General features: G+C 32.6%; 1 pseudogene; it reads right to left on the bottom strand.

Moving 5' to 3' along the window:
- Positions 1–345: 345 nt before the first annotated feature.
- On the bottom strand, positions 346–4,651 carry LOC109186217 (annotated as a pseudogene).
- Between the last annotated feature and the right edge of the window lie 12,463 nt (positions 4,652–17,114).

Genomic DNA, 17,114 nt, shown 5'->3' with positions numbered 1-17,114 from the left:
CATTTCTGTACCACGTATAAAGTCTTATGTTACACTCCTACACTTTTACTTGCATACATGCTTTAACCGTGATCTGAGAATTCCACTTCTTGAAATTACATGCTTTAATTCTCACAAAGTAATTCTAAGCCCCAATGGTATAACATCCTTTCTTTTTATATTACTCTAGACATAATATATTATTATAGTATCCACCTCATCATCAGCATCTACTCCCCCAATGGTATTACATCCTTTCTTTTTATATTACTCAATAGAAACAACCATTATATGCCTACCTTGTTGAGTTTCATGAGACAGCCTAAAATTCATGGTGTAAATGAACAACGTTTCGAGGAGGGGTTTTCAATAGCCCTCTTTCCTTAACCCCTCTTCCAACTTCGTTCTCTCTTTTCTATCATCGTCAACGTAACCATGAACACAGAGCTGAACCATCTCGTCCCGATGGACTTCGAAAACGCCGTCGATGTTCCCGATTCCCACACCTGGGTCGACTCCCCTTGCTTCAACTCTTCTTCCAGCGACAAATCTGTTGTTCCCTTTATTGATCTTGAGGACCCGCAAGCCGTGGAGAAAATAAAAAGGGCTTGTGAAAATTGGGGTGTCTTTTAGGTTAGCAACCACGGCGTTCCACTGGCGCTTCTTGGCGGAATTGAGCATCAAGGTCGCCGGTTCTTCGCATTGCCGAGGGAGCAGAAGCTCCTCACTCTGCGCTCGCCGGGAATCCCCGCTTGCCCCGGCTACGGCATCATCCACGCCTCTTGCGTTTATAAGAGTCTGATGTAGATGGAAGGATTCACCGTTTCCGAAACACCGGTGGAGCAGGCACGCCTGGTTTGGCTTGAAGATTACTCCCTTTTCTGGTATTCATACACCTCTTTTTTTTTTTTTTTTTTTTTTTTTTTTTTTTCGAAATACAATAATTCTTTGTAAGATAAGCAGGTTGCAAAAATGGCATCTCGGAGGCAACTGAGGTTTCACTGGGTTTATGCATGTGCAGAGAGAAGTTAGAGATGTATTAATGGGTTAATGAGTTAATGTAGAGAGAAGTTAGAGATGAAGTTGAAGAGTTGGGTTTATGTGAGAGAAAGCTTGGGGAATTCGCAAATTATGCCGTGGAATCGTGTTCACCAAGAATGGTGAACACAAGTCAAAACGACGTTGTTTTTAGGCAAAAAAAAAAAAAAAAAATCGCGGATGTGGAGTTAACGGCGCGTTACTGATCAAATTATGAATTTTCTGTTATGAGATTATGAATTTTATGAAAATTCATAATCTCATAACAGAAAATTTATAATCGCATAACAGAAAATTCATAATCTCACAACTGAAAATTCATAATCTCATAACAGAAAATTCATAATCTTATAACAGAAAATTCATAATCTCATGGTTCCAAAGTGAATGTGTAGGCATGGTTCCAAAGTGAATGTGCAGGCATGGATTCATAATTTATGAATGTCCGTGATTTCGGACGGGAATATGTAGGCATGGTTCCAAAGTGAATGTGCATGCATGAATTCATAATTTATGAATGTCCGAAACTCCGAAATTATGAATGTAATGAAAATTCATAATCTCATAACAGAAAATTCATAATCGCATAACAGAAAGTTCATAATCTCATAACTGAAAATTCATAATCTCATAACAGAAAATTCATAATCTCATAACAGAAAATTCATAATCTCATGGTTCCAAAGTGAATGTGTAGGCATGGTTCCAAAGTGAATGTGTAGGCAGTCACGTAATTAATTAAAAGAAAAAAAAAAAAAAGATAACGGTGCACTAACACCGTTGGAACCGTGTTCACCATGAATGGTGAACACGGTTCCATGGCATAACGTCTGTGGGGAATTGGGGTGGATGGTAACATGCTAACAATGGGCTACTTTGTCTCTTTGAGAACTGGAATTGGGTGGGATTGGTGAGGCGGCATGAGGAAGGCAAAGTATTGCATGCATGCATATTAAATTAAAAAAATAATAATAATAATAAATCGGGACTAGGCGTTTTTTCAACTTTGAAGATATAAGGTAAATGCTACATATAGAGTATTTTAATAGAAATTATATGTTTATCTTTATATGTATTATGAGTATATATACATACTCAACAAGATGCCGCGTAATCATTTTTTATTTATTTTATATTTGTTGAAATGATGATGTATACATTATTGCTGCTTTGTTTGTTTCAGCACTACTTGTTGACAATTACAAAGAACAACTGATGGGCCTGGCCATGAAGATAACTTCTTTGATATTCAAAGCATTGGGCCTTTCTGAGGAAGATGTGGACTGGCTGAAGTCCAAAAGCACAAGTGCGTTCCTCCATTTCAACTCATACAAAAAATGCCCAGACCCAACCCGAGCACTGGGCATGGTTCCACACACTGACTCCTCGCTTATCACTTTGCTATACCAAAGCAACACCAACAGTGGTCCAACAAGTCTTTGAGCCCAATAAAAAATGGGTTGATGTCAAGCCCATTCCCGATGCACTTGTAGTAAATGTCAGCGACATGATGCAAATATTTTCTAATGGACAATTCAAAAGTGTAAAGCATCGGGCGATTGTGAGCCAGGCCTCCTACCGCATCTCCATCACATTTTTCTTTGGTCCAAAGATTGACCTAAAATTTTCATTTCCACTCAAATTGGTCAAGGGCCGTGATTCCATGTATCCCCTCATATCGTGGAAAGAGTACCGGGGAATTAAGGGGGTGCATTTTGGCAAGGCGTTGGAGGTGATCCAAACGAATGATGATGAGGCACCACGGGGTAGTAGGGTGTAAGCTTTCTGTAATGTGTTGTGGTTTTTTTTTTTTTTTTTTTTTTTTTTTTTTTTTTTTTTTTTTTTTTTTTTTTGAAGAAATGTTGTGTGGGTTGATTCGGGTGCATTACAAACGCATACACCCTTCCACCCAGTGGTGCCTCATCATCACTAGTTTGGATCACCTCTAACGCTTGTCAAAATGCACCCCCTTAATCCTCTGGTACTCTTTCCACGATATGGGGGATACATGGAATCACGGTCCTTGACCAATTTGAGTGGAGATGAAATTTTTAGGTTAATCTTTAGACCAAAGAAAAACGTGATGGAGATACGGTGGGAGGCCTGGCACACAATCGCACAATGCTTTACACTTTTGAATTGTCCATTAGAAAATATTTGCATCATGTCGTTGACATTTACGACAAGTGCATCGGGAATGGGCTTGACATCAACTCATTTTTATTGGGCCCAAAGACTTGTAGACCACTGATGGTGTTGCTTTGGTATAGCAACGTGATAAGTGAGGAGTCAGTGTGTGGAACTATGCCCAGCGCCTGGGTTGGGTATGGGCATTTTGGGTATGAGTTGAAATGTAGGAACGCACTTGTGCTTTTGGACTTCAGCCAGTCCACATCATCCTCAGGAAGACCCAATGCTTTGAATATCAAAGAAGTTATCTTTATGGCCAGACCCATAAGTTGTTCTTGGTAATGGTCAACAGTAGTGCTGAAACAAACAAAGGGGCAGCAATAATGTATATATCATCGTTTCAACAAATATAAAATAAAAAAATAATTACGCGGCATCTTGTTGAGTATGTATATATATTCATAATACATATATATATATATAAAGATAAACATATAATTCAATTCAAATACTCCGTATGTAACATTTAACTTATATCTTCAAGGTTGAAAAAACACCTAGCCCCGATTTATTATTATTATTATTATTATTATTATTATTATTATTATTATTATTTTAATTTAATAAGCATGCATGCAATACTTTGCCTTCCCCATGCCACCTCACCATTCCCACCCAATTTCAGTTCTCAAAGAGACAAACTAGCCCACTGTTAGCCTGTTACCATCCTCCCCAATTCCCCGAGCCTTCTCTCACGTAAACCCAACCCTTCAACTCCATCTCTAACTTCTCTCTACATTAACTCATTAACCCATTAATACATCTCTAACTTCTCTCTGCACATGCATAAACCCAGTGAAACCTCAGCCGCCCCCCGAGATGCCATTTTTGCAACCTGCTTATCTTACAAAGAATTATTGTATTTCAAAAATTAAAAAAATGTGTATGAATACCAAAAAGGGGAGTAATCTTCTGGCCAAACCAGGCATGCTTGCTCCACCGGCGTTTCGGAAACGGTGAATCCTTCAATCCACATCAGACTCTTGTAAACGCAAGAGGCGGGGATGATGTCGTAGCCGGGGCGGGCGGGGATTCCCGGCGAGCCCAGAGTGAGGAGCTTTTGCTCCCTCGGCAATGTGAAGAACCGGCGACAAAATTAAAACACTTGTGGTTGTCTCATTAGTAAGTTGATCTTGGCCTGGTTCTCTTTACTTGGTTTGTAGGTAATAAGAATAATAGAATGGTTGACGAGTGGTTGTGATAAATAGCACTGTAGCAGTAGCCTAAAACTTCTGAGGTGGATCCATTCTGGAGATGATGATGAGTGAGATTAAAGAGGAGGGATAAGGAGGTTATACCAAGCTTGATATATAGGACAATGGTGATGCATGCATGTTGAAGAGAGATTATATGAAGGCTCACCATGGGTTTAATTCTGCTTGGCAGATCTATTGTTAGAATTATAATATGGTGGTCTCAAGTCTGGGCAATGATATATGGATTAAAGGTTTGGTGAATCATGGGTGATCTATAAAATAAAAACAGCCTTTTCATAATTACATAACTGTAAATTTATAATCTAATAATCTCATAACATAAAATTTATAATCTGAACAATCATTATTGTATGGACCGTGGTCCACACAAGTTAAAATACAATAAGAATATGTACCTACTAAATCAATGAGTTAAGTCTGTGCAAGCAGAATTTATTTTTTCTTGTGTACACGGATGAGCAACCATTATTTAGTTTTAAAAGATATTATTTTTTATAATATATTTTAAGAATTTAACAGCGGTACATTTACTACGTACTACATATTTTACCATTGAATATTCATGCCTGAGACTTCACAAAAGTTTGAGTGATTAGGAAAATTTAGAGCTACTGCTTGAAGAATTGCACTAGGTAAATCCCACTCAACAATTTTAGCCAACAAAGAAAAATCTTGGCGTGTGATTATAGTTGACAATTGACCAAAATGACATAAATTACCCATAATTGAATAGTCCAAATCAAGAATAATTAGCAAATTATACCTTGCACCAGGGTGCACAATGCATTGTGCGTCCTGACCCAAAACGACGTCGTTTTGTACTTTGTTCGCGTGTTTGTTTTTAACTCTTTAAAAAAAATTCATGCTTCGAATGTACATAATTGTATAATAGAAAACACAGAATTTTATACCTGAAAACACAGAATTTTTATAATTGAAAATCCTCATGTTTCGAATGTACAAATCTATATAATATAAAACACATAATTTTATACTTGAAAACACATAATTTTATAATTGAAAACTCCCATGTTTCGAATGTACATAATTATATAATAGAAAACACATAATTTTATACCTGAAAATACATAATGTTATAACAGAATACAAAACGACGTCGTTTTGGAAGGCACGGGACACACATTGCTTTGTGCGCCCTGGTGCACGGTATAACGATTGAAGAATATTGTCAATAGACCACTTTAACTAAAAGTTAAATTTGAAACATTGTAGTTATCAAACTAACAGTTTGACCAATTTGACAAAAAATTTACTTTACAAGAGTCCAAAAATAAATTTTCTATGAATAATTGAATGTCGTCCATTTTCATGCTAGAATTTAATTAAATCTTCTTAAATTACTATTTCAAAAATTAAAAATGGCAAAATAGACTCTTGAATTTTACACGAAAAATTAATTAAGCCACGTCTAAACTTTTGCAATGTTATGGACAAACAAAAAAAATTGTAAAAGATACGAAATCAGACAACCCACGTCTAAATTTATAAATTTAAATTTAATTTTAATTTTGTATGATATAAAAATAGATACTTGACAAATATATGGAAGTCGAACTGTATTATTATATTATACATTTTAATATTTTTAATAAATTTTTATTTAAATTCAAATAATATAATTTCTTCGGTGCAAATACTCACTAGAATATAATATGAGCAAATCATTATTGCATGCACCATAGTCTACACAATTGTGTGGACCATAAATAAAAAGTACATTTTTAATATACTAAGGGGTCGTTTGGTTCACGGAATGTCAGATTACCTTAGGGAATGTTAGATTGCTGGGAATATTAGATTACTGGGAATGTTAGATTCCTGTGTTTGGTTAAAATTGGGGTATGTAATATAATCATGTTTGGTTTAGGGTTATCTTTTATACACACTATAATATCCTTAAGATAATCAAGGTTATCTTACATTACCTAAGATTTTGAAGGGAATCACATTCCCTTCAAAATCCTATGTGGAGGGAATATGACATTCCTTGGGAATGTCAGATTCCCTAAGATAATATGAACCAAACACCGGAATGTGAGCTTTGGAATGTCACATTCCCTTGGTTATGTTATATAACCTGAACCAAACGCCCCCTAAGGGTACATTATTTATGTATGTAAGCTAAATTATTTGAAAGTTCACTTTTAATAATGTACCTTCAATACTAAAATAATGTACTTTTAATATATTAAAATGTACATGATATTCATGGTTCACACAATAATTTATTTAGTTAGAGGAAGCCAAGAAACCCATGCCATGTTATAAAAAATTGTGTTAAATTTTTGTTAGGGGTGGGTGGAGTCGTTTTAAAAGAGGCGATTTAGGGAAATGGGGGTTTCATAAATTTTGTTTTGGGGTAGAGCTAGCAAGGGGAAACCAACTGTGTGGGTATGTGCTTTTCTTGGCTGCTTTGGTAGAAAAAGCTTAATGTACCATATATAGTGGAATCTTAAGAAAAAGTAGTGATTACTACCATTTACCAAAAAAAAAAAAATAAAAAAAATAATTGTGTAATTATGGCTGTCAATGGGGACCAATGCTTTTGTTTGTGGGTTTAGGAAGCTAAGGTCCATGATTAGCATCGTAATAAATTACCGTAGATATATACCATATATAGTGGAATCTTAAGGAAAAGTAGTGATTACTACCATTTACCAAAAAAAAAAAAAAATTAATTGTGTAATTATGGCTGTCAATGGGGACCAATGCTTTTGTTTGTGGGTTTAGGAAGCTAAGTTGTATGATTAGCCTTCTTTGTTAGGTCAGGAATCATCCATAGAATAAATTATCGTATAATGTATTACTAGTATTTGCATCCGTGCGATGCATATAATAAGTCCACATAAAATATATATTTTATAATAATTAGGGGGTGTTTGGTTCACCCGTTTAACACCATTTACAGAAGGGCTAAATTGACTAACAGTGAAATAATTGAGAGACCAATTCTGTCTAAATTAAAAAGTGAAGATCAAAAGTCATGGGTACATGTTGGTTAAGGAGTCACATGATTACATATAAGGGGGCGTTTGGTTCACGGAATCTTGGATTACCTCCAGGAAGGTAATGTGAGATTTTGGGAATGTAAGATTACCTTATGTGTTTGGTTTAGATGATGTAATATAATATTACCTTGTTTGGTTCAAGGTTATATTTAAGGTTATATGGATCAATTTACAATAATGTCCTCAAAATATATATATATATATATATATATATATATATATATATATATATATATGTGTGTGTGTGTGTGTGTGTGTGTGTGTGTGTGTGTGTGTATGGATTATTTATTTATTTATTTTTTGTTAGCTTAGATGGCTTGCAAGCTTAATAACAAGTTTGCAATTGAAAGATGAGAGAGAAAAAAAATTAATAAATTAAAAATGATATTTGAGGGATTAATTTGAGTAGGGTTCATTCCTTATTTGGGGTGAATTAAAATGTCTAATGTAAATTTCATATATTAGTACGATTAAAATGTATAATGGTAAATTACAAATTGATTTTTAAAGTATATTTATGAACATGCCATTATCAATACTTGTTATTTTAATACAATTGTACTTGCCATAAATTTGGGGTGCGTTTGTGTTAAGGAGGAATCAATAATATGATTTTAATAAATGCAATGTGTTTGTTGGTTAGAGCATCCTTATCAGTTGAGGTTATTTCTCAGTTATTTGTGGGTCCCAGCATCCACCTCATCCTCTATCATCTCATTCAATTATAAAAAACCCTTCTCCACATCAATTTTGAGTTATTTCTCAATTTTTTATGCACCCACTATATTTTAATTATTTCTCTTATTTATTGGGACCACAAATATACCATACTTTGCATAAGAAATATTTTTGAAATAACTCCTCCCCACATCAGCTATTAACTTTGAGTGGAGAGAATTCATGTAGAAATAACTCCTAAATAACTACTAGTGTGGATGCTCTTAGAGCTTGAATCTTTTTAATTTTTAATGCTACCAAATTGATTATCTTATGTTTTCAAAAAGAAAAAATGATTATCTTATGAGATTTTTGGGACAATTATTTTTTAAGGGAAATAATTATAGAGGTCTCAAAGTTATCAATGAACTTAAAGAAATTAAAATTGGTGCACATGCGATTGTTCGAATTTCTATAACCAAGTCAGGTCTGGTTAATAAAATTATTGTGAAAATATATTTTTAATATAATAATAATCAAAATAAAACTATATACAAAATAAATTATATTTTAAATATTTTTTAATTTTTCCGTTAATTTTAACGGTTGTGAAACAAATACACCACTTCGTTCATAAATGAGGAACTAAAAATGAATACAGTCATAATTCAAGGACTGAATTAAAACTTAGATATAACTTAGAGACCAAAGATGAAATTTTTTCCCTTAATTCAAATAAGTGAATAATCCGTCAATCGAGTGCTTCTATAATTAACTTTTATTCAATGCATAAGAATACGTATGTATTTAAGCAAATTTTTAAAATTTATGAATAAACATTTGGTTAATTTTATAATTTCATTTTCTTCATTATTTTTCATATTATCAATTTTAATTAAGGGAGTTGTATTTACAAATTAAAAGAATTTAATTTTTAAATTATGACAAATTAAAACCATGCACTTAAAAGATAAAAATGTGCACTTGAAGACGAACAAAAATTACATTTGAAGGCAAATTCAATTGATGCAATTTATGGTACCAAAAAGGGAGGTTATTCAACTTAAGTGTTATTAAATCAATTACTCATACAAATCATTTGTAAATCTCACTCATTAGAAATTTAGTTATATGTTATTGAAAAAAATACACAATATATAACAAATGCAGCCCAGAAGTTGTGCACTTGAAGGAAAAAAAAAAAGCTGCACCGAAAGAAAAAAAAAAGATTCATTTGAATGCTAAGTTTTTTTTTTTTAAAAAAAAATACACAATAGTAAGACACACATACACTTGTAGACATTAAATTGAGCATTTGAAAGCATAAAAGCAACATGAGAAATTTGACATCATTATGCATCTCAAAAATTCTGGGTTGATTACCTTTGTTACTTAGTAAAGAAAATTGATAGGATAGTGCGTTCCACACGTCTGAAGACAATAATCAAGTGTTTCTTTGTTTGTGCTAAGTCTTAAGTTTGTTATACGAGAGTCAGGTCCCTAACGAGTCATACTAATTAAAGTTATTAAAATGCTTTTAAAATTGAACAAACTTGAAATAAGAGGCTAAAAAGTGAAAAATAATTTTGTGAAAGTGATTTTGATATAAGAAGGAAAATAAAATGTGAATTTCCTACTTTACCTCTCAAATTTTAAATATTTATAAAAAATTGAATTTTTGTATATTAAAATTGAATATTCAGTATACTAAAAATGAACATTTAATTTATTCATTGTCCATTGAAAACAATGTAATTTGATTGAATTTTGAGCAAATTTAGTTGAACCAACACTTTAGGTATCAATACGTGATAACGAGGCAAATTATTTTGAGTTATTTAAGCTATGTTTTGTATTGTGCTTTAAATTATTACTACACTTTGAATTTTTGTGAATTTTAAGAAGGTTTGAGCTGTAATTTGCCACCACAGTACACTTTGAATTTTTGTGAATATTAAGAAGGTTTGAGCTGTACATTTGGCCACAACAGTACACTTTGAATTTTTGTGAAGAGGAAATTTCAATTTTAGTCATATGACTATAGGGGCTTTGTTAATTTCAGCATCCGACTTTTAAAAGTGTCAATTTAGTACCTTGACTATGTAATTTTTATCAATTTTGGTCACTCCGGTTAAATTGCCGGTCAAATTTCGCCGGAAAAACTTAATCCTTCATTTAGACTATAATTTGAGGGGCAAAATCGTCTTTTGAATTCTGGTAAAATCGTCTTTTTTCCGGCAAAATTTGGCCGGTAATTTGGCCGAAGTGACCAAAATTGACAAAAATTACATACTCAAGGTACTAAATTGACACTTTTGAAAGTCAGGTACTAAAATTAACAAAGCCCCTATAGTCATATGACTAAAATTGGGAGTTGTACATTTGGCCATTTGGGAGTGCGATTAGTGTCACCCCACCCATGGTTTTCTCCCTTTGGACCACAATGAGAGATCAGACTCTGTTTCAACTTGCACGTTGAAGCTCATCTGATAAAATTGTGTTCTAAAATGGAGACCATTATTATCTTATTTAATGTGTAATGAGTCACGTACGTACTTTATACCATGTTTTATGTCAATTGCGTTATAAAGTTGTTTTATGTCAAATCCGCTTCAAATGTGTTCTAAAAGGTCTTCATCTATCTCTGATCAATTTTTTAAGCTGTGGGAATTGAACCTCTACTCTATGGCTGAAGTAAGATTTTCAAAATACGTGACACTTGAGTTATTGGGTTAAACTCTATGCTGATCACGGGTAGCTTCCCTTTCCAAATAAAGCACATGGGAAAAAGTAATTTTGACAACTAAAAACCTTAGCTTCAAACTAGGTAGGAAAATAAAATTTGACTTTTTATGAGAATATAATGTAGTGACACAAGAGCAGCTATTACATGCATGTGCCTCTCATTCCCAGTAGCAGTGTTGTAAGCAGAGGCGGACCTACAGTGGGGGCAGTGGGGTCAGCTGCCCCCACTCACCCCACCCCCACCCCTTATATAACCCTTGTATGTATATGTGTATATATAGTATAAGTTTTAGTATAAAATTTAGAAAATAGAGAATTGTTAACAAAGTGTAGTTTAGTCTAGTTGGCTAAGCGTGTGGGTTGTCAAAATGCATGCCCGGGTTCGAATCCCCTCTATCTAGTTAGCTGAGCGTTGGTTTGTTTGAACTTTGAACGTATGCCAAGGTTCAAATCCCCTTATCTACTTTACACATCTCATTTTCTTATTAACACTACCTTTTCTCATTATTTCACATTTTCACTATTATATTAATAATGAGATGTACTCCCTCTGTCCCATTTTATGTGTCTTACTTTCCTTTTTAGTTTGTCCCAAAATGTTGTCCACTTTCTAAAATTGAACATCACCATCATTCTACTTTTTTCAAATTACCCTTCTAGCTTTTGCTTTCTTTATTGTTTTTATTTCCAAAAGTGAAAAAGTGAGGGGCATAATTGGAAAGTGCATAACATTTACTTTTGATTCATTAAAAAGCGTGCAAAAAGTAAATGAGACATCCAATTCGGGACGGAGGGAGTATAATTTATAATGGATCTTTTATTCGAATTATTTTTGTTCATATTTTGTTATGAATATTTTTATAATGTTTTGATGTGTTTTATAATTTTCTTATATCCAACATTATTTATTTATTTATGGCTATACTTTTTAAGTGTTTCATTTTTTTTTCTAATTATCAATTTTGCTTTAATATTTTGTCCCCGCTGAAAAAAATTCCTGGGTCCGCCACTGGTTGTAAGGTAGACATCCACCATCAAATGCCAAATTTCCACTAAAGGGAAAAGCTTCTTCAATCCATATCAACAAGTGTACGTTTTAAATGTATATATTAAAATAGAAGAAAATAAAATGAATCTATCAATATTTGACAGTGTATTTTGGGCTACTGCACAGGGTCCCAAATTTTAGAAGCTCAATATTTTATTTTTACCTAGTTAGTTTAGAAATAAAAATTAATTTTTTTTAATTTAACCTAAAAGGCTTTATAAAAAATGGTAGGAACATATATTTATTGTATTTTAACTTTGAGGTCTAAGGTTCAAAACTTGTGCACACTATTATTATTATTCCATAATATGTCTATTTTTACTTGTGCGTTGCACGGAAAAGATTTGTTATAATCTTTAAATTATAACAACGAATATTATATAGTGCAATTGATGAAATGGGTTGTATCGATTATGTTTTTTTTTTTATGTTATCATTGCTTGAATTCGAGCAAATAATTGCCCAATTATTCGTGCAGTGTGCGTGCGATGCACGGATAATTTTTTTGTGTTATATATTTTGATAATAAAATTACGGTATTAGTTTTAAAGATTTTAATTTTGGTAGGGCCTTATTTATTTACTAAAACAGGGCCACCAAAATCTAAAAATCGGCCCTGACGGCGGGTGTCTGGATTATAATTAAAGTAATCAAGAAAGTTATTTATGTTGGATATTTTTACTCTGATAAAAATAAGGATTTAAAGGATAAAACCATATTACATTTTCAAGCATGAAGTAGCTAGATAGTAGATATAAACTTAGGCAAAAACCATGCGAGACCACATTTTCTCAACCTCACTGACCTTTCCTCAAAATTAAAATGGGTCCAAAATCCATTAATGCATGTGAATGACCTTATACTAACTAGTAACTAGTACTTGTTGGTTAAGGAGTCACATGATTACATATAAGAGTATTCTCATCCCAGCAAGTGAACTCATTTCAAGATGATGTGGAAGGTAATGTGAATAACAAGTTTGCAATTGAAAGATGAGAGAGAAAAAAAAATTAATAAATTAAAAATGATATTTGAGGGGTTAATTTGAGTAGGGTTCATTCCTTATTTGGGGTGAATTAAAATGTGTAATGGTAAATTTTATATATTAGTACGATTAAAATGTATAATTGTAAATTTCAAATTGATTTTTTAAGTATATTTATGAACATGCCATTATCAATACTTGTTATTTTAATACAATTGTACTTGGCATAAATTTGGGGTGCGTTTGTGTTAAGGAGGAATCAATAATATGATTTTAATGAATGCAATGTGTTTGTTGGTTAGAGCTTGAATCCTTTTAATTTTTAATGCTATCAAATTGATTATGTTATGTTTTCAAAAAAATAAAAATTGATTATTTTATGAGATTTTTGGGACAATTGTTTTTTAAGGGAAATAATTATAGAGGTCTCAAAGTTATCAATGAACTTAAAGAAATTAAAATTGGTGCACATGCGAGTGTTCGAGTTTCTATAACCAAGTCGGGTCTAGTTAATAATCATTGGTTTTATTTGTGCAACTGTGAATTATTGTGTAAAATTATTGTGAAAATACATTTTTATCTCTTGAAAGTTTACTACTTGCATCGCATACTTTTGAGGATTGCTATTTTACTTGATGAATGTTTATTCAAGTATTTAATTTTTATTAAATCCAAACTCTCTTATGTTTTATTTTAAAAGGATTAAACGAACCATAATTTGTGGGCGCGAATGCGCGATCCCCTACTAATCACTATGTTTCATTTTTAAATAGTAGGTATTTTAATTTGAATTTTAATTTGGTGCAAAATTTTGAACACGGTATAGATTGGTCTCATGGTAACCACAGTGGGAGGTGAACCCACGACATTCTGATTCAAAGTCTGACACGATAATCCATTATTGCACTATGTGGTCATATATTTAATTTTATTTTTAATGGTTTGACATTCCACCAAGTGTCATATTAATTACGAGGCTAAAAGTCTAAATTTTTATTTTTTTTCACAAATTACATTTTGACATTTGTTCTTTCTCCAAGTTAAAGGGAAAAAAAACAATTAAAAATTAATATGTAAGTGATGGGTTGTGTCTTGTAATTCCATATTACTAGTTTTTTTTTTTTTTTTTTTTTTTTTTTTTTTTTTTTTTCTGTACCTAGGTTTCTACCGTTCACAATGACTAATTAATCCTCTTGCTGAATTGTAGGCACCTATAATGAATGAGATAGCTGATCTGGGGTATAGATGAACTCAAAGTTAATTATCAAACCCTTGATCTGGAGATTTAAGATTGTTCCATACTCAAAATTAATGATCGAACCCTTGACTTTTTTTTTTGAAGACAAAGGTTTAATTCATTAAATCATCGAAAAGACAACAAACAAGATAAAGGAGGAGGGGTATCAAACCACTCTCTGCAACCTGACGCAGAAACGGTCTCCCGAGCAACAGTGTGGGCGGCACGATTCGCAGATCGCTTCACAAAACGGAATTCAACATCATCAATCAAAGATGCTAATTATTTAATATAATTACTATTAAACCAAAAGCAGAAAGAAAAGAAGAACAATTAAGAGCTTTAAAAACCAATTGGGAGTCTGTTTCCACATCAACATTTTTCATGCCAGTATTATTTTTTTGAACCCTTGACTTTTTAGTTAAGGATGGATGAATTGTAGGCTGCTCCATACCCAAAGCCAAGGATCGAACTCTTAACCTTTAGTTAAGGATATGGATGAGCCACTTCCACTCGTTATTGTTAGAGTTTATTATGTATAAATGGATTGGTAGATATGATTAGCCATTCATAGTTTAAGGTATGTGTATGTGCAATAGTGCATGATGGAGACAGAAGAAAAAAAGAGTGAAAACATCCCTACTTTGATCATAACATGCTGAAGAGGGTACATGTATCCAATTATCCATCATTAAGTGTGAAGCATCTTTTCTTTATTTGCCCTTAATTACGCCATCAAGGATTATGACATCTTTTTTTTTTTTTTTTTGGTAGAGAAGGATTATGACATCTAATCTAACTAATTTAATACTCTTTATTCTTAGGTGTAAAGTGCAAACAAAAAAAAAACAAAAAATTGGTCCTCGTCTTTTAATTTGGACGAAATAAACCCTTGACTATCCGATTTGTTCCTTCCGTGCAGTGTGCGTGCGATGTACGGATAATTTTTTTTTGTTATATATTTAGATAATAAAATTACGGTATGAGTTTTATAAATTTTAATTTTGGTAGGCCTTATTTATTTATCCTAACAGAGCCACAAAAATCAAAAAACTGATCCTGCTAATAATTAGCCACTACATGCTTTTTATACACTACATGGGGGCCAATGCTTCCAATTTGGACTCTACCTTCCAATTGTTTAAAGTACATGGGGACCAATGCTCAATAAAAAAAATTAAAAAAAAATCCGTCACTGCTCACGCCGGAGAAGAAAAGGTCGCCGGCCTCCTTGCTGCTGACTGCCGAGGCTAAGCAGAAAGCGGGGTCAAGGAACAGAGAGAGCTAGGCGGTGGTGAGTGTAGAAGATGAAGGTTGGTGGTGGCTCAAGGTGGTCTCGCCGGAAAGGAAAAGAGAGGCAGAGAGTAAGGGAAGAAGGAAGAGAAGAAATGTGGGAAAGGAAAAAGTTTGGGGGTCGTTTACTAACTTGGAAAAATGGAGGATTTTCCAAAAAATGGAGAAATTGAGAAGTAGAGAAATGGAAAATTGGAGAAGTTGTTTACTAAATTTCTTCTTCCAAATTCAATCTCTATCTCCATTCTTCCTCTTTTAATACAAATTTGGAGAATAGATAAAAAGCTTTCTCCAAATGGAGGAGTGGACACGGGTGAACAGTAAATCGCGTGAACAGTGCACGAGGTCCTGGGATCGAATCTTGCGTGTGGCGCTTTGTCTGTGTTTTGTTCTTCCCTTTCTTTTCCCCTACGTGGCTACGTCTTCCTCTTTTTTTTTTTTTTTTTTTTTTTTTTTTTTTTTTTTTTTCATTTCGTCCTTCTTTCTTTCTTTCTTCTTCTTATTATTATTATTATTATTATTATTATTATTATTATTATTATTATTATTATTATTATTATTATTATTATTATTATTATTATTATTTCCCTCCCCCCCCCCCCCCACGTCTTCCTCTTTTTTCCATTTCATTTATTTCTCTTTTTTTTTTTTTTTCCATTTCGTCCTTCTTTCTTTCTTCTTCTTCTTCTTATTATTATTATTATTATTATTATTATTATTATTATTATTATTCCCCCCCCCCCCCACCCCCACGTCTTCCTCTTTTTTCCATTTCATTTATTATTATTATTATTATTATTATTATTATTATTATTATTATTATTATTATTATTATAGAAATGAAAAATTGGAAATAGGGAATGAAAATTAGAAAATTGGAGAAATGGAAAATTGGAGAAATGGAGATAGAAAACTGGAAAAATGGAGAAATGGAAAAATGGAAATGGAAAAACAGAGAAATGAAGTAAACAACACCTTGGTTTCTGATAATTTGTAGCTGAAACAGAAACAACATATAAATTTTAGAGTTAATACCCATTTTGGTCCTCCGACAACTAATACCCATTTATAATAACTACAATCGATGCTACAACTAACTCACATACAAATTTTGGACAAGACTAGTAAGGAATATACCATTTCATTCTTTCAAAAATCTAACTCCAATGTAGTTTCAATCTATCATATATTGTCCAAAACTCAACTATCAAGCTATGAGTTGCAAGCTAAAAAAACAACGCATCCTTCTTTCCCCCCTCATCAATAAGAGCTTCATTCAAAGTTGCCTTCGACTGATCACGGGCAGATATTCACATTCACATTATATATAGGGAAATCGCACTTTTGGTCCCTCAATTGGTGCCCCATATGCAATGTGATCCTCAGTTCTCAATTTGAACAGGATTGATCCCTCAATTATTTCACCGTTAATTAATTTAGTCCTTCTATGAGTTAATCCGTTTAACATCTATGAGTCAATATAATAATAAGTGTATAACTAAAAGACAATTTATATTATTATTATTATTATTATTATTATTATTATTATAATATAATGTAATAATATAATAATAATCAAAATAAAATTATATACAAAATAAATTATATTTTAAATATTTTTTATTTTTTCCGTTAATTTTAACGGTTAATTAGCGACCAAATGCACCACTTCGATCATAATTGAGGAATTAAAAAT

The sequence above is a fragment of the Ipomoea nil genome, unplaced genomic scaffold (assembly GCF_001879475.1).
Source record: "Ipomoea nil cultivar Tokyo-kokei standard unplaced genomic scaffold, Asagao_1.1 scaffold1407, whole genome shotgun sequence".
Classification (NCBI taxonomy): domain Eukaryota; kingdom Viridiplantae; phylum Streptophyta; class Magnoliopsida; order Solanales; family Convolvulaceae; genus Ipomoea; species Ipomoea nil.
The sequence above is the reverse complement of the archived record's forward strand: the minus strand, read 5'-3'. Positions and strand labels throughout refer to the sequence as shown.